We start from the raw sequence: 21,070 nt of genomic DNA, 5'->3' as shown, positions 1-21,070 counted from the left end.
CAGCTCTTAAAAGTTTCCTTATATGAATGATTTAGTTACAAAGGAGGAGCCATAATGAACATCGATTCACAATCATTTTGGCCTGAGGATATGGGCAAAATGAAACAGAGCACACATCTCACACATTACTGTAAGCCTTGTGCAACACTCGGTCGATACATCCACATGTAGATCGTAAATTACTTGGTTTAAACGCAGAACTGCGCTTCCGTAGAACGTGTCAAACGCTGTTACCTCCAAAACTGTGCAGCATACCTAGAGGCATTCCATCACCTTTCGGCAGCACATCAAAGGAGTTATTTTTGTCTCAGGGAAGAGCCACCATCTGAGAATCGTTCTGGAGATTACGAACTGCAAGCCCTCTCAGACGAGGAAATGTTGCATTATTGAGGGCGGAATCTTGTTAGCGCACGGCATGGTTCACGTCTGTTTTCCTGTGCGATGTCATGAGGTAGACAAAGGTAATTACACAGGTACACTGCAGACAGACGCCTACATAGAGAAGATGTAGAAGTTAGTTGAGGACACAATAAATCTCAAGACTGTGCAAAGATCCTATTGCATGTTTTCAGGGAAAACCTCCGTGGCTTCTGAACTCGAGCTTTCTACCCTAGGTGGTTACCGGCAAATTGAAAGGACGCAGCTCTGTGCCTCCCGTATTATATGGCCCTTCAATGTCCATAATGTTATTCAAAAACAAAAAAGTGGTTCAGTAGAAAATGGAACTCATGCATCATGCTTGGAGCATGGGGCTGTATGAGGTACATGGAAACGCCAAAAACACATTATCAACGTACTACGGTGGAGGAAACCATTGGCAACAAAATAGTCTTTAGCCGTCTCGGACTGGATAAATACAGATACTGTATGGGAGTCAACGGAATCTTTCACCATTCTTCTGCAAAAAAAGCAAGTTCAGGAAACGAAGTGTAGGTCTACAGCGATCACCAACCCTCCGAAGCAGACCAGAAAGGCTCTTCGTGCCGCCAAAACAAGACCTGAACGATGTGACCTGTATGAACAGCTGTCGTCTTAGAACACAGGGTCACCATTGGGGAGCAAACACTGTACAGTGAGACGGACAAGAACTGCCGAAATGGTCACATAAGCCAACAGCCTTGCCACAATGGCAACACCGGTTCCCGTCAGATCACCGCAGTTAAGCGCTGTCGGGCTGGGCTAGCACTCGGATGGGTGACCATCCGGTCTGTCGAGCGCAGTTGGCAAGTGGGGTTCACTCAGCCCTTGTGAGGTAAACTGGGGAGCTACTTGATCGCAAAATACCGGCTCCGATTTCGAAAACTGACATATGGCAGGGAGAGCGGTGTGTTGACCACATGCCCCAGCATATCTACATCCAGTGCGCTGAGGATGACACGGCGATCTGTCGGTACCGCTGGGCCTTCACGGCCTCTTCTGGTGAAGTTTTACTTTTTAAGTTTTGGCAGTAATGTGACCTTGCGGAGTAGTTATGCGGCTCATATATGGGCGCCCAAACCAGCAGGCCGTAGTGACCGAGCGGTTCTAGGCGCTACAGTCTGGAACCGCGCGACCGCTACGGTCGCAGGTTCGAATCCTGCCTCGGGCATGGATGTGTGTGATGTCCTTAGGTTAGTTACGTTTAAGTAGTTCTGAGTTGTAGGGGACTGATGACGACAGCAGTTAAGTCCCATAGTGCTCAGAGCCATTTGATTTTTTTGCCCAAATCACCGCCATGTTTCTTCCATGGGACGTAAGCTCGGACGGAAGTTGGCAACAGTGTGAAACAAGACTTACCCTGGCAAATGAGTTTCTTCCATTGCTCCGTAGTCCACATTTTCTCCTTCGGCGCCAGATTCTCCTGTGACGGGCGCATACGTCACTCACGCGTGTTTCTGGAATTTCAACTCGCACTGGAATTTCCAGTTCATGGAGCTCCCTTCATGTTGTCTTTGTGTTGGCGGGGTCGCTCAGTTCTGCAGTGACTCCTGCACCAGTCGTCCTCTGATGTTACGTCACAATTTTCTTCAATGACCGTTCATCGCGTCCACTCAAAACACACACATTCGTCCGCGTCGTGACTTACTGGATAATGTTATTGCGTTTCGCCTGGACGCGGTATAAATCTTCGATGCGGTGCCTCATTAAACAGCAAACACTTTGGCTTCCTTGGTTGCGGAAGCATAAACTGCTCGATCAACAACAATTTTCCCACGTGCGAACTCACTTAACACTGACACGGAGCACTCACCACTACACAGAAGTCCGCCCCTGGTAGCTGAGAGGTCAGCGCCACGGAATGTCAGGACTAACGGGCCGGGTTCGATTCCCGGCTGGGTCGGAGGTTTTCTCCGCTCAGGTTGTTGTGTTGTCCTTATCAGCATCATTTCATTCCCATCGACACCCAAGTCGCCAAAGTGGCGTCAACTCGGAAAGACTCGCACCAGGCGAACCGTCAATCCGACGGGAGGCCCCAGCCACACGGCATTTCCATTTACTACACAGAACACTGTTCTGACCCCGACTGACACTTGCAAAATACTGAGAACATTACATAGGTGCTGTTTGTGGTCTAATACAACAGCGCCACCTGCACGTTTGGTTAGCACCTGCATTTCTTGCGGTTTTTCCAGATTTTTGGCCAACCACTGTACCACAAGCGTTGAATTTTTGATGTCGACTCCCCGTTTACTGAAGAACGAATTGTGACTCTTTACCATTCGCTGAAGTAGTGAATTCTGAAAATGGACCAACAAGCTAGTAATGTTTTGCCTCGTCAGTGTAAGTGTTCGACATGTTGCTAAATGATTACTTACGCTATGTAGAAAAGTACTATCTGTATTGAATTATGTGGGAGAGATAGCACTGTGAACAATGAGAAATGAGCCATTATTCTATCACCACGCGGCTGCAGAACAGTCGCTGGAAGCAGGAACTTACATAAGTGTGTGCTTACAGCGTGGTAATCAGTGGAATACACGAACAAACCTCATCGCGGAAATGACAGATACCACACTGAGGTTCAGCGAAAGTATTCTCAGGAAGTGCAATCCATCTCCGATGTTGGTAAGTTATAAAACTGTCGTCTGGCCGGTGCTTGAGTACTGCTCGTCAGCTGGTAGTGATGAAGAAGATAGAGAAGGTTCAAAGAAGACCAGTACATTTCGCCACAGAATGTTTTAGTAAGCGCTACAGCGTCGTGGATATCATCATCCAAGTCCAGTGACATATACTGCAAGACAGACGTAGCATATCATCTTATCAATTACGGTAACCTCAGACTTCAGGAAGAATATAATAATTCCAATCCCAAAGAAATCAGGTGTTGACAGATGTGAAAATTACCGAACCATCAGTTTAATAAGTCACAGCTGCAAAATACTAACGCGAATTCTTTACAGACGAATGGAAAAACTTGTAGAAGCGGACGTCGGGGAAGATCAGTTTGGATTCCGTAGAAATGTTTGAACACGTGAGGCAATACTAACCTTACGACTTATCTTAGAAGAAAGATTAAGAAAAGGAAAACCTACGTTTCTAGCATTTGTAGACTTGGAGAAAGCTTTTGACAATGTTAACTGGAATACTCTCTTTCAAATTCTGAAGGTGGCAGGGTCAAATACAGGGAGCGTAAGGCTATTTACAATTTGTACAGAAATCAGCTGGCAGTTATAAGAGTCGAGGGGCATGAAAGGGAAGCAGTGGTTGGAAAGGGAGTGCGACAGGGTTGTAGCCTCTCCCCGATGTTATTCAATGTGTATATTGAGCAAGCAGTAAAGGAAACAAAAGAAAAATTCGGAGTAGGTATTAAAATCCATGGAGAAGAAATAAACATTTTGAGGTTCGCCGATGACATTGTAATTCTGTCAGAGACAGCAAAGGACTTGGAAGAGCAGTTGAACGGAATGGACAGTGTCTTGAAAGGAGGATATAAGATAAACATCAACAAAAGCAAAACGAGGATAATGGAATGCAGTCAAATTAATTCGGGTGATGCTGAGGGAATTAGATTAGGAAATGAGACACTTAAAGTAGTAAAGGATTTTTCTATTTAGGGAGTAAAATAACTGATGATAGTCGAAGTAGAGAGGATATGAAATGCAGACCGGCAATGGCAAGGAAATCGTTTCTCAAGAAGAGAAATTTGTTAACATCGAGTATAGATTTAAATGTCAGGAAGTCGTTCCTGAAAGTATTTGTATGGAGTGTAGCCTTGTATGGAAGTGAAACATTGACGATAACTAGTTTGGACAAGAAGAGAATAGAAGCTTTCGAAATGTGGTGCTACAGAAGAATGCTGAAGATTAGATGGGTAGATCACATAACTAATGAGGAGATATTGAATAGAGTTGGGGAGAAGAGGAGTTTGTAGCACAACTTGACAAAAAGAAGGGACCGGTTGGTAGGACACGTTTTGAGGCATCAAGGGATCACAAATTTAGCATTGGAGGGCAGCGTGGAGGCTAAAAATCGTAGAGGGAGACCAAGAGATGAATACACTAAGCAGATTCGGAAGGATGTAGGTTGCAGTAAGTACTGGGAGATGAAGAAGCTTACACAGGATAGAGTAGCATCAAACCAGTCTCAGGACTGAAGACCACAACAACAACAAGGCTTCTGGAACATTTTTTCGTTGTGTATAAGTACCATACTGTACCTGCCCGCCTGGCTAACTGCGCGATCTAACGCGCTTTTTTCCGAGAGGGAAGGCCTGCTGGTCCCCGGCAGGAACCCGCCCGGCGAATTAGTGTCGAGATTCGGTGTGCCGGCCAGCCTCTGGATGGTTTCTAAGGCGGTTTTCCATCAGCCTCGGCGAATGCTGGCTGGCTCCCCTTATTCCGCCTCACTTACAGTATGTCAGCGATTGCTGTGCAAACGCTGTCTCGAGCTACACGTACATCGTAGTTACTCTACCATGCAAACATTTGGAGTAACACTAGTCTGGGATGAGCCGTTCCCGGAGTGGTCCACTTGCGGCCGAACCGTAGAATAACCATGGGTTCGGTATGGGGCGTCGTTGGGGTGGTTGGACTGCTGTGGCCTGTTGTGGGGTTGTGAATCACTGAGGGCTACGGCGGGGCGAAGCCTCTCCGTCGATTGTAGGTCCCCGGTTCAATAGACAATACAGTACTCACACGATACTGTACCTGGTGCCGCAGCCAAATCGTCAAATGTGTGGGTCACCTAATGCAGGGAAGAGAGAAGCGAAAAGCTTGTGAGCAGCAACCAGACTCAGTTCTGTTTAACAGGTATAAGTGAACATATTTCTGGTGGTGACTGATCACGAGTGTCCTGATCAGCATTACATCAGTATTTACGGCATTTGCGTACTAATATTTATAGCTATTACAAGTGACATGTTTTTAGGTTATGTGGTACATCCAAGTACATGTGCAAAAGTAAGACAGTAATGCTTACTTTAGCCTGGGAAGTTAACAACCATGCAGAAAACGTCACGTACTAAATTATGTGACATGTTTGTGGGAAGACTGTTCGATACAGAGAACCTGCACTTACGCACACACACACACACACACACACACACACACACACACACATTGAACCCTGCACGGTTGTCCATAAATCCGTAAGAGTACGAGGGAGTGAGATCTCTTCTGAACAGCACGTTGCAAGGCATCCCAGATATGCTAAATAATGTTCAGGACTGGTGGTGGTGGTGCCGGAAAGTCCCGTATTTCAATGCTACCTCGGAGATGCTGTGCACGGTTATCCATAAATCCGTAAGAGTACGAGGGAGTGAGATCTATTCTGAACAGCACGTTGCAAGACATCCCAGATATGCTAAATAATGTTCAGGACTGGTGGTGATGGTGATGGTTATTGACGATACAGGTGTGACTTACAGCATTTTATTTCCACGTCTAAGATTTCAACAATACTTACGCTTCGTCAGCAGCACACACCATATTTATCTCAAATGGGACTGTTATTTCCATGTCTGGAAGTCTGTCTTATTTATCAAATATGCGTAAAAAGTCTTGACAATACTGGTGAAACTTGCTGAAGTTCTGCGTCTAAAATGTCTTTGTCACGTATCAAAGACATTTGATCATAGGAAAAGTACGTTTTTGTGTAACTTATAGGTTAAGATACACTGTATACCTAAAACATCACTGTTAACCCTTACATTACGTGCTACAGAGTGATTTACACGTCTAAATTGTCTGTATCGTTGTTGGATAACATTGCAAAACACTATGTGGATAAAATAACGTTCTAGATAGACAATGAGGTAGTAACCGACAGTTCCTCTAAGTCAGCCTATGTTGCTGGATGTACAAAAACAAGCTTGCATCACCTGATCAAGCACCGTTCTGTGGGGAATAAGAGCAATGCATCGTGTTATACACCATAAACATATCATCGACTTTATCGCATAATATATTACCTTTTATCTTTCCTATAACTGTAGTTATGTTGCACTTGTGTACAAGAACGAACTTTCAAGGAAGTCTGCGACACTTACTGATCGTAACTATGGTACCAAGGCTCTCAAAGAAAGTTTACAGACTGTATTTCCTTAATAAACCAATATCTGTAGCATCTATGGCAGCGATGCCATATTTTCAGCAATTTAGCAACACAAAGCTTACTACAAATTCTGGATTTTGGCGAGATATTTCACATGTTGTATCACACCAACTGCACATTTCCGTAACGCAAATAAAACTTCAAAATGGACGACAGTAGATAATCTGCGAGCGACCGCAGTCTAGTACCCCTCCATTGGGCAGCAGAGGATCTGCAGTAGTTGAGGAAGAAAAAAAGGTCAAAGGTTCTTGGAATGTTGAACATAATGGACATCATCGACTATGTGACTAACGTAGTAATATTATTGTAATTATTGCATTAGGAATAGTGGGTTAACAGGTAGGTAAACATACGTTTAAAATTATATGTTATTAATGATCTCACATGGCTTGCTGTAAAGCCTGCATTTAAAAGTCGAATATATACCAGTGTGATAGACAAATGGTTTCCGTTTAATGAGCATAAGTATTTCTTCGAAGTATGTTTTCACATTTTTGAGAACAGAAATGGTCTAATCAACAAGCTTCTTAAAGTCAGGTGTTCACTTCTCTGGAAGATTGTCTTGCCCTTGTAAGGTGAAGATAAAACAAATCCATTTCAGTACAAAGACTGAGAGTTTAATGCCATCCCAAATTAGTGATTTTGGGTACTTGATTAAAGTCTGATAAGATGATAATGGTACTTGGTTAATTCAAGGAAGTGATCCCGGCTGTACTTTGCAACAAATATTAAAATTGTACGTCAAGACCAATGAATACAAAGGGTTATACACAGAACTATATGTGAAACAGCCAAATGTGGTAGCAAATAAAACTGACGTGATAATAATGTTGATACTTATGACAAAACCTGGTTTAAGTATTGAATTTTGGAGGGTTTATATCTTGTAACCTGGAACACACAACATGTATCTACCCATTTTTCATATGCAAAAGAATTAAACGTCACCATCATAACATTTCATAGTGAGCTGAAACATGTTCACATTTTCGAAAAACATGTTCACATTTTCGAAAAACATAACATTTAGTATTTTGATTACGAATGGATGGTCATGACAAGAGAGACGAGAAAGAATTTCGATTTGAGCCGTTAATTATCTCACATCACTGACACGAGTACATGCCAGTCTATAGATGTTGGAGGCTGGTAAAAGACACACACTTTTCTACTACATAAAAAACCTTTCAAGTGTACCACTTAGTACCGTTACAGCTTATCAGCATTCGGTTATATTACGTGAATTCTGGCTGTACTGCTTTGATTCGAAAGAAAAAATTAGATGGACACATTTTAAACTATACAATAGTAATACGCCTAGTGGCAATGAGATGTTTGTAAAATATACCAAGTTTATCGAGAAACTGAAGATCAAATTTGTAAATTTGCTGATGTAGAATGAGGGTTAGAAAAAGATGCAATCTGAAGTCTTAGCAGTGACTTTGGTTCGTATTTCAATGAGGCACATTTGTATAAACCATTCGGTACAGCCTACTACATACACTGTGGACATAATGAGGGATATTCCGGGATTAAATTGTATAGAGGGAGTGATTACATGGGAGGGTTCATTGAACAACTATATCAAATTGTGAGAGTGGGAATTACTTTGCATTGCAAAATAAAAAGTAACTGATGGCGAGTTAGGGTTTCGCTCGGCAGAGGGCAGCTATGTTTGAAAGCAACCGTTTGACATAAAACCGTTTGAAGAAAGCAGTATTGAACACAGTGTTTCCATTTTACCAGTTCATATCGAGACACAGAAAACATCACTTGTACTGTGAACTGCAGACCTCATTATATAGTCCCCATCATATTCCACAATGTGAGCAGTTATTGGGAGCATTTATTGTTCACTAACGTATGCAAACGAAAAGTGACAGATGATGATGAATAAGTTAAATTAAATCAAGGTTGTGTTTCCCTTCATCCATATAATATTTAAAAAATGGTTCAAATGGCTCTGAGCACTATGCGACTTAACGTCTGAAGACATCAGTCGCCTAGGACTTAGAACTAATTAAACATAACTAACCTAAACACATCACACAAATCCATGCCCGAGGCAGGATTCGAACCTGCGACCTAGCGGTCGCTCGGTTCCAGACTGTAACGCCTAGAACCGCACGGCCACTCCGGCCGGCCATATAATTTAGAAAAATGTAAAGCTCTTATGAAAAGTATTGCAATATTGCACCGATGTTGGTACTGCAATATAAATTTGCGATTTACAGATTCACAATATTTCTTGAGGTGCTCGTTCAAAATTTGTGCATCATACATGGAATCAGATGAACTCAAGATAATAAGGACATTTTTCCCTGATGCTTCAGTTTCATCCAGTAAATCAGAAGGATAGTTCTGTATGTGAATACGTGACCAATGTAACGTATCTATTGCAAGATCATTTCTCCACAGCTGAAACTTTTAAATCATCAAGAGCGAAACGCTAATAGAAGCAGAGTACAATAGAGATTGCAGTGTATGTTGTGTACCTGAGTGTAAAACATTTGGAGACCATTCCATTGATATTTGAAAATAGACGCGCTACTTCTTGCTGATAAATATTCGAAAACTTTCACGGTAATACCTTAAGCCCTGTGAACTGGATCCTACTGCACTGTAGTGGTTGGCATTGGATGCTCTGTTCAAAATTATTAAAGCGGAATTGCAGCGTATTACTGTTATGAAACAACTCTAGGTTGTTTAAAGGGGCAGTAAGGCAGTAGTGTCCACTAGAGCAATTATGTTCGATCTTGTTTGTTATTTACCAAATAAATCTGAAAGAATGTTTACCGTATCAACTCCATTTAAAAAACATTCATCGAATTTATCATTTGAGATTAATGTACAAAAATTCGTGAGTCCAGACAATGACCTGGAAAAGTACTTTTTCAAACTGATTAATAATACTGCATTTGGGAAAACCACGCAAAATATGGAGCAGATGCGAAAAATAAGACTACAGTCGTCCTGAGAAGGTAAATATTTGACAGTTGTATCATTGCTGCCAAACAAATTTTCAAACGAGTGTTATTTTTAACGAAACTTTGGCTGTTGTTGAACTGAACAGGCTTAATGTACTCTTCGATAAACAGTTGTAGGAATAACTGTATGGGATACTTAGAAAATTCTTCTCATCGATTTTCATTACGGATATGTACCAACATATTTCTGGAAAATCATGTAAAACTGTGCTACACAGCACTGACCCCGTAATATATTGCATTACAACTCCAAATATGAGGAATGACTTCCACACAAGGTCTGATAATTTCAGTTTTCCGGTAAGTAATGAATGCTATATTCCAATGGTGAACAAAAAGAGGTTGTATTAATTAAAGGTGAACTGAATGCTAAACCCATCAAAGAATTTGTCAGTGTAGGAAAAGAAGCGTATGCAGTCGGGACCGAGTCTGGATGCATAATGTAAAACGGTCTTCTGTTAATAGGTTAATCTTTGACCGTCATAAGCAATGTGTGTAAGAATCAGAAATTAAAACAGCTGTACACTAGTAATTCATTCAGGACACAATTCACTTTCCATTATCAAAAAACACATACGTGTGAAAGATTTAAAGTGCAGATTGTAAATGCAACTGACATCAGTTCACATGCAGTTTCCTGTTGGACTGAATTAAGTCTCAGAAAACATACTCTCATTCTTTCAAGTATGTTGGCACACTTTTTGATATGAATTAATATAATTTGATTTGTTTGTTGTCAAGAAATGCTCATCGTTGAACTCAGATAGTGTTTGTGTGAGAAATGTGAAAACATTCTACAAATTAAATTTCGAATACCTCTTGTCATACCTAGACTGTATTTAATAAACTACACTGATAAGCCAAAACATGACTTCTCAGTACAACGAAAAACCAGTCAAAAATACGAAAATTTTATTTTTTTTATTCATTCAATGACTAGTTTCGGGCCGAGGCCCATCTTCAAATCATCCCAACTTATTCAAAAATCCTATATTCGAAGATGTGAAAACCATGTCAAAAATGTGACACGAACAGTTACAGCGCATACAGATTTGAGCGTGATAGAAAAAAATGAAACTGAGCGCCAGCCAGGGTGGCCGAGCGGTTCTAGACGCCACAGTCTGAAGCCGAGCGACCGCTACGGTCACAGGTTCGAATCCTGCCTCGGGCATGGATGTGTGTGATGTCCTTAGGTTAGTTAGGTTTAATTAGTTCTAAGTTATAGGCGACTGATGACCGCAGATGTTAAGTCGCATAGTGCTCAGAGCCATTTTTTTGTTAAGTCCCATAGTGCTCAGAGCCATCTGAACCATTTTTTTGGAACAGAGTGCACCCTTCGTTGGACCAAGCAGATGGAAGTCGTAAGACGCGAGATAATGGCCTTAGGGTGAAGGAAAAATGGTACGACGAAATTTTTGAGCTCCTTTACTGTGTGCAGGTTCGTGTGAGGCCTTGCGTTGTCATGGACAAGGAGAAGATCGTTTGGCTTTTTGTGGCAACGAACACGCCGAAGTCGTTTAATCAGTTTGCTGAGGGTAGCACATTACAGTTCAGAGTTGATCGTTGCTCCACGACTGAGGACATCAAACAGAATAATCGGTCTGTAATCCCAGAAGACCGTCGCCATGAGTTTACCAGCCGAGTGTGCAGCTTTGAACTTTTTCGTCGGAGGAGAGGAGTTGTACCGTCGCTCCATGAACTGCCTTTTGTCGGAGGTTCGAGTCCTCCCTCGGTCATGGGTATGTGTGTCATCCATAGCGTAAGTTAATGTAAGTTAGATTAAGTAGTTTGTAGGCTTAGGGACCGATGACTTCAGCAGTTTGGTCCCATAAGACCCTAGCAAAAAAATTCCGGGTGGAAGTGATGAATCCATGTTTCATCGCCTGTTACGGTGTTCGGCAAAAAATTATCACGACCAGTCTCGTAACGCGCAACCAATTACGCATGGATTGTCCTTCGTTGCTTTTTACAGTCGTGTGTTAGGCGTCGACGAACCCAGTGGACACAGGCCTTTGAGTATCCCATCTGGTGGACGAGTGTGTCAGAGCTACCAATAGAGACGTCCAATTGAGAAGTGTGATGTTTAATTCCGATTCCTCGATCACTGTCTGTACGTTGCGACATTGCTCACTGCAGCCGGCCGGCATACGGGAAATCGGACAGGTTTGCGTGACCTTGTTGCGATGATGATAGACGCTTCGCCCAACGTATCACCGTGCTTTTTTTCATTGCCAGATTTCCGTAGGCATTCTGTAAGCGCCTATGAATATTAGAGATGCTCTGGTTTTCCGCCAAAGAAAGCTCTCTGTTTGAAAGACACCTCACTTACAGACGACAGGTTATAGAGTCTGAAGTGGAAATATCCAACCGTGTCACACAATAAAATTCCCATATTTTCAATCGAAACCGCGCGAGAAAAAGAAAGTGTTGCGTTACTCATTGAACGCCTCTCGTGTCTTGAACCTGCTGCAGCAAAAATGCTGTCCATCTAACGCAATGTTACCACTACGACAACATTTAATTTTAAAGAGAAAAAATACAGAACTCTTCAAACTCAGTTCTATTCCTAATTGGCACTTTGTTTCAAAAAACTACGCTTTGCCAGCATCTCATGTTGTTACTGTATTCCGAGATAGTGTGGAGTAGGTGACGCTTGATGCCAGGCTTTGACAATTCTGCGATGAACATAATGTCTCCAGATACTGTGCACAACAGTTTCAGGTAATGATAAGACTCCTGTTCTGTCATAGGTGTCATCATGAGCCTGATGTCGTGCGACTCCATTCCCGAGGCGTGCACAATTTGAAATACCGGCACTGACGTATTTGGCTATACTACGTCCTACTCCATTGTAGCCACGAGGAAGTTTCAGTTTATTGAGAGAACACAGTTCAGTGCTTATTCACATCGAAACAGAGCCCTAGGAACGTTCAAATCTGATACTGCACACACACATTGTTTCACCAGTGACCTCTTTTTGCGTTCATCGCGCTCTAGAAAACTATCTTAGATCATCCACGTACAAAAGCGCAGCGGACAATTCACAGTTCACTCAGTATTAATCACTGTCTTTGTGCAGTTCACTTTTATAAGGAACACAAATTAATTAAAAAGCTTTATCCGTGTACTTACGAGCGAAAAATCAACACCTCTACCATTACGTCACGTCAGCTCTCTATCATTTTCCATCGCCGACTTTACCACTCAACTGGTAAAATTCAAATACCTGCAAAAAGCAAAGATATTTACAGATACGTTGAAAGATTTACATTCGGACAGATGCAGTGTTTGAACGTATTCAAATTTATTACTAAATATGTTAGGTAAAATTATGAAATAATAAAAGGAGAAAAAATGGTTGTATAGGCTCCCTGGAGCCTTAGCTTTATAGTATGGTGCGAGTTTTGAGTGTAATACCTATGTAATGATTGGTCTTTTCAGCTAATTAGTGACATAGAAATAATGATGTGCAACTATTGGCAACCCGAGACACGGGAAACAATATTTGGAAGGCCAGCAGGAGTTCGTTAGCTTCTGTAGCGGGAAAGACGCGTCTGTCCCTTCAGTTGCTCACCATTCACAAATCTGAATTGTGTCTGAAAATCCTGTATGACTGACGAACGTTAATCGGCAGTTTTTTAATGTCAGATAATGTCAAGTATGTTTAACTGCCTTTGTTTTTATCGTAACAAAACTGCAGAAAAAGGGCCTGTTGTTGCGTCGACAGCACAGAATGCATTTTAACATTTTGCTGACAGGAAGGGAATTTTTATCGACAGTGGGAATCGCAAATTCAGTCCAACCGCAAATTAATTTGAGCGTCAGAACCCAAACAAACGAATCGGAGTCTTTTAATGAAATTGGAAAACGCACCGTTTAAGGTTAACCACAGGCGCACGCTGCGTCCGTACACACCTTCCGGTCGAACAGTTTTTGTGCAGGGCACGAAATGAAATTGCAAATACTTGTAGGTAGCAGGCTCGCGGGGCAGCTGGGTTGGTTTGCAGCCTCGAATTATAGAAAACACTCCTCCTGCATTGACTGACGTTTCTGTCCTTGCGATTGGCTTTCGCAGGTTTTCGCGTTGTGACTAAGGCGTCACTCAACTACAAACACGAAGCGTTGGTCTATGGATAACCAGGCGCACTTTTCTTTCCCTTCCGTATTCTGCAATCTGTTGTTTGGTTTCCAATTCTATTTCCTCAGTGGGCCTTTCTTTTAAATTCGTTGTAGCTCTGAGAGGGTAAGTTTCTTACCTTCGCCTTCGCGTCATACATCAGGTATTCCTCTATTCCGTCTCTAATAAGCAGACCATTCTACGGCTATACGTAACAGACACACGACTATGTGGGCACTTGACGCGCTACGGAAAATATCGTAGTGTTATAAATTAAGTGCAGAAACTGACGAAGGTCCAATATGGGTTTCCTCACAAGGCAGCGAAACGTGATAGTTATGATAATGCGTTACTGAGGAACCGATTTACGTTGGAAATACAAAACACTACTGACCATTAAAATTGGTACACCACGAAAATGACGTGCTATAGACGCGAAATTTAAGCGACAGGAAGATGATGTTGTGGTAGCCGGCCGTTGTGGCCGAGCGGTTCTAGGCTCTTCAGTCTGGAACCGCGCGACCGCTACGGTCGCAGGTTCGAATCCTGCCTCGGGCTTGGATGTGTGTGATGACCTTAGGTTTAAGTAGTTCTAAGTTCTAGAGGACTTATGACCTCAGATGTTCAGTCCCATAGTGTTCAGAGCCATTCTGATGTTGGGATAAGCAAATAATTAGCTTTTCAGAGTATTCACACAAGGCTGGCGCCTGTGGCGACACCTACAACGTGCTGGCATGAGGGAAGTTTCCAACCGATTTCTCATTCACAAACAGCAGTTGACCGACGTTGCCTGGTGAAACATCATTGTGATGCCTTGTGTAAGGAGGAGAAATGCGTACCGTCACATTTCCGACTTTGATAAAGGTCGGATTGTAGTCTATCGCGATTACGGTTTATCGTATCGCGACATTGCTGCTCGCGTTGGTCGAGATCCAATGACAGAATATGGACCGGTGGGTTCAGGAGGGTAATACGTAACGCCGTGCTGGATCCCAACGGCCTCGCTTCACTAGCACTCGAGATGACATGCATCTTATCCGCATGGCTTATCGGATGGTACAGCCACGTCTCCATCCCTGAGTCAACAGATGGGGGCGTTTGCAAGACAACAACCATCTGCACGAACAGTTGGACGACGTTTGGAGCAGCATGGACTGTCAGCTCGGAGACCATGGCTGCTGTTACCCTTGACTTTGCATCACAGACAGGAGCGTCTGCGGTGGTGTACTCAACGACGAACCTGGGTGCGCGAATGGCAAAACATCAGTTTTCCGATGAATCCAGGTTCTGTTGACAGCATCATGATAGTCGCATCCGCGTTTGGCAACATCGCGTATTCGTCATTGCCATATTGGCGTATCACCCTGCGTGATGGTATGGGGTACCATTGATTACACGTCTCAGTTAGCTGTTGTTCGAATTGACGGCACTTTGAACAGTGGACGTTACATTTCAGATGTGTTACGACCCGTGGCTGTACCCTTCATTCGATCCCTGCGAAATCCTACGTTTCAGCAGGATAATGCACGACCACTCGTCACAATACGCCAGTCACTACTCTTGATGAACTGTGGTATGATGTCGAATCTGCATTGACAGCTGTACCTGTACACGCCATCCGAGCTCTGTTTGACTCAATGCCCAGGAGTACCAAGGCCGTTATTAAGGCCAGAGGTGGTTGTCCTAGGTTCTGATTTCTCAGGATCTATGCACCCAAATTTCGTGAAAATGTAATCACATGTTAGTTCTAGTATAATATATTTGTCCAATGAATGCCCTTTTATCATCTGAATTTCTTCTTGGTGTAGCAATTGTAATGGCCATTAGTGTAGTTCCAGTTTTGTCCACTAGGTGCAGTTCTGACACACTAGACTGCTCGTACGACGGTACGATTCTCACGCTGTCATTTGAGAAGCCATCTCATGACTGAACAGTACAGCTGTTGCGACTGTGAAACTGTTTGTGAAACTGTTTCATGAGAACGGCAGCCATTACAGTGCTGCTTTCAGAGAGTATGGCTGACTGTAAGGACTGAGCAAAATTCCAGTGTTAACAAATGGTTTGGAGAAGATGATAATGAAATTCGAATACACGGGTGGGGTTATTTAGGCACCCGGAAGAGAAAGGCGCCTTATTCCGGTGGACGTTGTTGACGAGTTTGCTGTTGCCTTAACTGACCAAGCAGCACGTGCCCCTGGTAGTGCTAGAGCTCGTGTAGTGTCACGAGAAATGTCCATCCCGTGATCAGCAGTGCAAGCAGTTATATGGTCTATTGCACGATGGTACCTGTACAAGATCCAGACGGTGCAGCAGCTGGAACATAGAGATCCGCAGCAGTGTTACGAGTTTGCTCTTCTACACTCCTGGAAATTGAAATAAGAACACCGTGAATTCATTGTCCCAGGAAGGGGAAACTTTATTGACACATTCCTGGGGTCAGATACATCACATGATCACACTGACAGAACCACAGGCACATAGACACAGGCAACAGAGCATGCACAATGTCGGCACTAGTACAGTGTATATCCACCTTTCGCAGCAATGCAGGCTGCTATTCTCCCATGGAGACGATCGTAGAGATGCTGGATGTAGTCCTGTGGAACGGCTTGCCATGCCATTTCCACCTGGCGCCTCAGTTGGACCAGCGTTCGTGCTGGACGTGCAGACCGCGTGAGATGACGCTTCATCCAGTCCCAAACATGCTCAATGGGGGACAGATCCGGAGATCTTGCTGGCCAGGGTAGTTGACTTACACCTTCTAGAGCACGTTGGGTGACACGGGATACATGCGGACGTGCATTGTCCTGTTGGAACAGCAAGTTCCCTTGCCGGTCTAGGAATGGTAGAACGATGGGTTCGATGACGGTTTGGATGTACCGTGCACTATTCAGTGTCCCCTCGACAATCACCAGAGGTGTACGGCCAGTGTAGGAGATCGCTCCCCACACCATGATGCCGGGTGTTAGCCCTGTGTGCCTCGGTCGTATGCAGTCCTGATTGTGGCGCTCACCTGCTCGGCGCCAAACACGCATACGACCATCATTGGCACCAAGGCAGAAGCGACTCTCATCGCTGAAGTCGACACGTCTCCATTCGTCCCTCCATTAACGCCTGTCGCGACACCACTGGAGGCTGGCTGCACGATGTTGGGGCGTGAGCGGAAGACGGCCTAACGGTGTGCGGGACCGTAGGCCAGCTTCATGGAGACGGTTGTGAATGGTCCTCGCCGATACCCCAGGAGCAACAGTGTCCCTAATTTTCTGGGAAGTGGCGGTGCGGTCCCCTACGGCACTGCGTAGGATCCTACGGTCTTGGCGTGCATCCGTGCGTCGCTGCGGTCCGGTCCCAGGTCGACGGGCACGTGCACCTTCCGCCGACCACTGGCGACAACATCGATGTACTGTGGAGACCTCACGCCCCACGTTTTGAGCAATTCGGCGGTACGTCCACCCGGCCTCCCGCATGCCCACTATACGCCCTCGCTCAAAGTCCGACAACTGCACAGACGGTTCACGTCCACGCTGTCGCGGCATGCTACCAGTGTTAAAGACTGCGATGGAGCTCCGTATGGCACGGCAAACTGGCTGACACTGACGGCGGCGGTGCACAAATGCTGCGCAGCTAGCGCCATTCGACGGCCAACACCGTGGTTCCTGGTGTGTCCGCTGTGCCGTGCGTGTGATCATTACTTGTACAGCCCTCTCGCAGTGTCCGGAGCAAGTATGGTGGGTCTGACACACCGGTGTCAATGTGTTCTTTTTTCCATTTCCAGGAGTGTATTTCCGGCACGGATCGAAGTTAATTTCACCAGACAATATTCTATGGAGTGACGAGGCACATTTTACACTACCCGGTGCATTGAATACCCAGATCTGTGGCATTTGGGGTAGTGCGAAACCGCGTTTTGTGTACAATCTGCCATTGATCTCGGAGTATATGACTTTGTGGTGTATACTCAATGGACCTTTATTCTCGGTCTGCTCCTCTTCGAAGATAATACACAATGAGGGCATGTCAAGTGTATCATGATGTCTGTACGTTATTAAGACCTCCTAGTACAAAATGTGATTCCTGCTCTGGAAGACCACAACTGCGTGGGAACTATTATTTTCTTTGCAGTATTGGGTTTCGTCCAGTGAAATTCGTGCTTAATGCAACCTTCACGAACGTGTTATATATTTAGATGGTCTCTAGATGCATGGCCTGCAACACCACCTGATCTGAATCCAAGTAACTTTTGGCTCCGGGAATATCTAAAAGAACGCGCTTACCGGGGGCGCATTCCGGTCTGTACCTGATCTGAAGGCCAGCGTACAGGAACACGTTGCTCAGATTCCACCGGAACTGCTGCGAGCAACTGTTGATCATCTCGCTTTACGGATATTGGATTCTTCGACGTCTCCTGTGCTCATACTGAACAAACTGTGTAAACAACGGTAGATATTAAAACCAACGTTTTGCCTTTCTCAGTTGTTTGACCTTTCCTTCCCACGTCCCATTCCTAATAAATTACATATGGAAATCTTTCTGTTCGTCTTTCTTTCATTCGCAGCACCAGATTTGCAACTGAGGGCCAAAATTGGAACTAATGTCTTTTTCGAGCGTAAATCGGTTTCATATTATCGCATTAGCATATTTACCAAGTTTAGAAGCCATATAGCTACAGCCCACACCGGACCTCTATGAGTAATTGCACTTTAATTATAGCCATTCGGTACATGAGCGGGGCCGCAAATGGCAAATTCCGCTGACGTAAGCAACATTGACGAAGGGAAGATTGTGTTGACCTGACAAGTGGGAACAGTAATCTCGGAAATGCAAAGCTGGTCATCTACTCGCGCGTTACTGTCGGAAGCATCTACAAAAAATTGTAGAGGGGCGGCGAAACAGCGAGTGAGCGAGAAGCTGTTGTACGTCTACATCTACATCTTCAGCTACATCTGCACACATACTCCGCAAGCGACCGTATGGTTCATGGCACAGGGTATACTGTACAAGTGCTAGCTATTTCCTTTCCTACTCCACTCAGATGCGAGGGATAAACGACTGTCTATACGCTTCCGTACGAGCTCTAATTTCTATTATATTGCCTTCATGGTCCGTATGCGAAATGTACGTTGATGGCCATAGAATACTTCCGCAGTCAGCTGCCAATGGTGGTTATCTAAATTTTCTCGATAGTGTTTCCCGAGAAGAACGTCGTGTTCCCTCCAGTTGTTTTCTCACTTGTGTTCCCGAAAAATCTCCGTAACACTCGCTTGTTGATCGAATCTGCTGCTAACAAAACTAGCAGCCCGCCTCTGAACTGCTGTGATATATTTACTCCAGCTCGATGAAATCCCAAACACTAAAGCAGCACTCAAGTATTTCTCACACATGCGTTCTATATGCAGCCTTCTTCGCAGATGGGACACATTTTCTCAAACTTCTCCCAATAAACCGAAGTCGATCACTGATCCACCCTACTGCGTACGTGCTCGCCCCATTTAATGTCGTTTTGCAACGTTGCGCCTAGACATTTAATCGATGTGTCCGTGTCAACCAGCAACTACTGATAATATGTTCGAATTTTACAGGAATGTTTTTCCTGCTTACTTGCAATGAATTTTTCTCTATTTAGAGGAAGTTGACGTTAGTAACACCGACTATAAATTCTGTCAGTCGACGACGACGTCATCACGTATACCAACCATAGCGTCACCAGCAAACAACCGAGATTATCCGTCAGATCATTTACGTCTGACGAACACTCATCGTCGAGGAGAATGTACTTGATTCTACTACTTAGAAATTCTTAGAGCCACTCATATATGTGGCAACCTATTTCATATTCTCGTGCCATTGTCCTCGCCTCATCATAGAAAGTGGATGTCAGAGGCTTTCCTAATCTGTAAAGCAAGAAAGGAGGCGATCTGTAGCAGATTTTACGAGTGAGGTCAGTGGTGGTTCAGGCACAAGAATTTTGGAGCACACCATTCAAAACGTCAAAGACTCTCTGCAGCAAGACATGCAGAGGATCACCGATTATTTAAAAGTGACAAGTGACAGTTGATCCTGAATATCAATACATGTAGAGCACTACTCATAAATAAGCCGAGAAATACACTAATGTTCGATTACATTGTTGGCAAAATATTACTGGAAACAACAATTATCGTAAAATACTTACAGGTATTTCAGCTGGAGCGACCTGAAGTGGAATGACCACATAAAACATACAGTAGACAAAACAGATACGAGGCTGAAATTCATTGGGAGCACCTTAAGGAGACGTAATTCATCCATGAAAGAAGTGACTTAGAAAACACTCGTTCGACCAAGTCTTGAATGTTGTTCATCAGTCTGAAATCTTTGCCAAGCTGGATTAAAAGAAGGGGTAGAAAAGATCCATTACACTGTGACGCCTTTCGGCGCGGGATAGTTTACTCGACACGAGAGCATGATGGGGATGTCAGCACACTTCAGCGGACGATACAAGACAGGCGCTAGGTACCACGGATAGGTTTATTACTGTAAGTGTGAGAGCGGATATGCGAAGAAGTGTCGGCAAACATGTTACGCCTTCGATCATACGTCTTAAAAAAAGACCGCAACGAGGAAAATGAGATAAATTTGAGCTCATACGGAGACCTGCCGACTGTTGTGATCTTAGCGCACCATTGGCTAATGAAATATATGGGTAAGAGGAAACGAATGAAAATAGTGCTACTAGAAATTCCCTCTAGCACACAAGATAAGATAGCATATGGCGTATAGATGTAGGTTTCGTTTCCGTCTCGCGTTGCACTGCTACAATTCACGGTCATTATCTACGTATGGAGAGTTACAGCTCGAAAGAGAGAGTCTAGATTGTGGTTTCATTGTTTCAGGAACGTGCGACGCGTATGAGAAAAACAATGCATCGGCAAAAGATTGCAGATCGGATGTGCGACTGCAGCCGTTGTCGGGATACCTGTTCGATGCTTTTATTGCAGTCGCAGAAACCGAAAAGTACATCGCCAGTCAGTATAGGCCGCACCGCGACACAGATTCCATATGCGCACGGCAATATTTCGGGAGGATGGTAAAAAACACAATTTTGTGCAGTGGTAGATGACACAAAACACTGTGTAGGACCTCTTTAAAGGTATTCCCGAGAATTTTGTTTGAAGGGTTTTCTATTGATGGGACATGACTTTTGCTTGCGATAGAAAAATTTTACAAAGAGAACTCGACGAAAATTTTGTTTCAGTTTCATATTTATAATGTGTCGTAATGTTCACAACTATTCCAAAATTACTTGTCGTTCCATACGATTATTAATAATTAATGACCTATGTGGTTTGTACGTATTGTGATACAAAATATCATGGCTTTCTAACAGCAGCTGGATGCATCCTCTATGTATAGTGAGCGTCTACCTATTGTCTGGCATCGGATGATTTCACTCCTT

At 43.8% G+C, this 21,070-nt stretch overlaps 1 protein-coding gene and 1 pseudogene across 1 annotated transcript in view; both read left to right on the top strand.

Annotated features, from left to right (window-relative positions):
- LOC126281899 (semaphorin-2A-like) overlaps positions 1-21,070 on the top strand; it is a 1,266,817-nt gene that overhangs the window by 519,395 nt on the left and 726,352 nt on the right. The window lies entirely within an intron of this gene.
- Positions 1,109-1,226, top strand: LOC126282641 (5S ribosomal RNA; annotated as a pseudogene).

The sequence above is a fragment of the Schistocerca gregaria genome, chromosome 7, assembly GCF_023897955.1.
Source record: "Schistocerca gregaria isolate iqSchGreg1 chromosome 7, iqSchGreg1.2, whole genome shotgun sequence".
Classification (NCBI taxonomy): Eukaryota; Metazoa; Arthropoda; class Insecta; order Orthoptera; family Acrididae; genus Schistocerca; species Schistocerca gregaria.
Note: the sequence above shows the minus strand (reverse complement) of the source record. Positions and strands in the feature narration are given on the sequence as shown.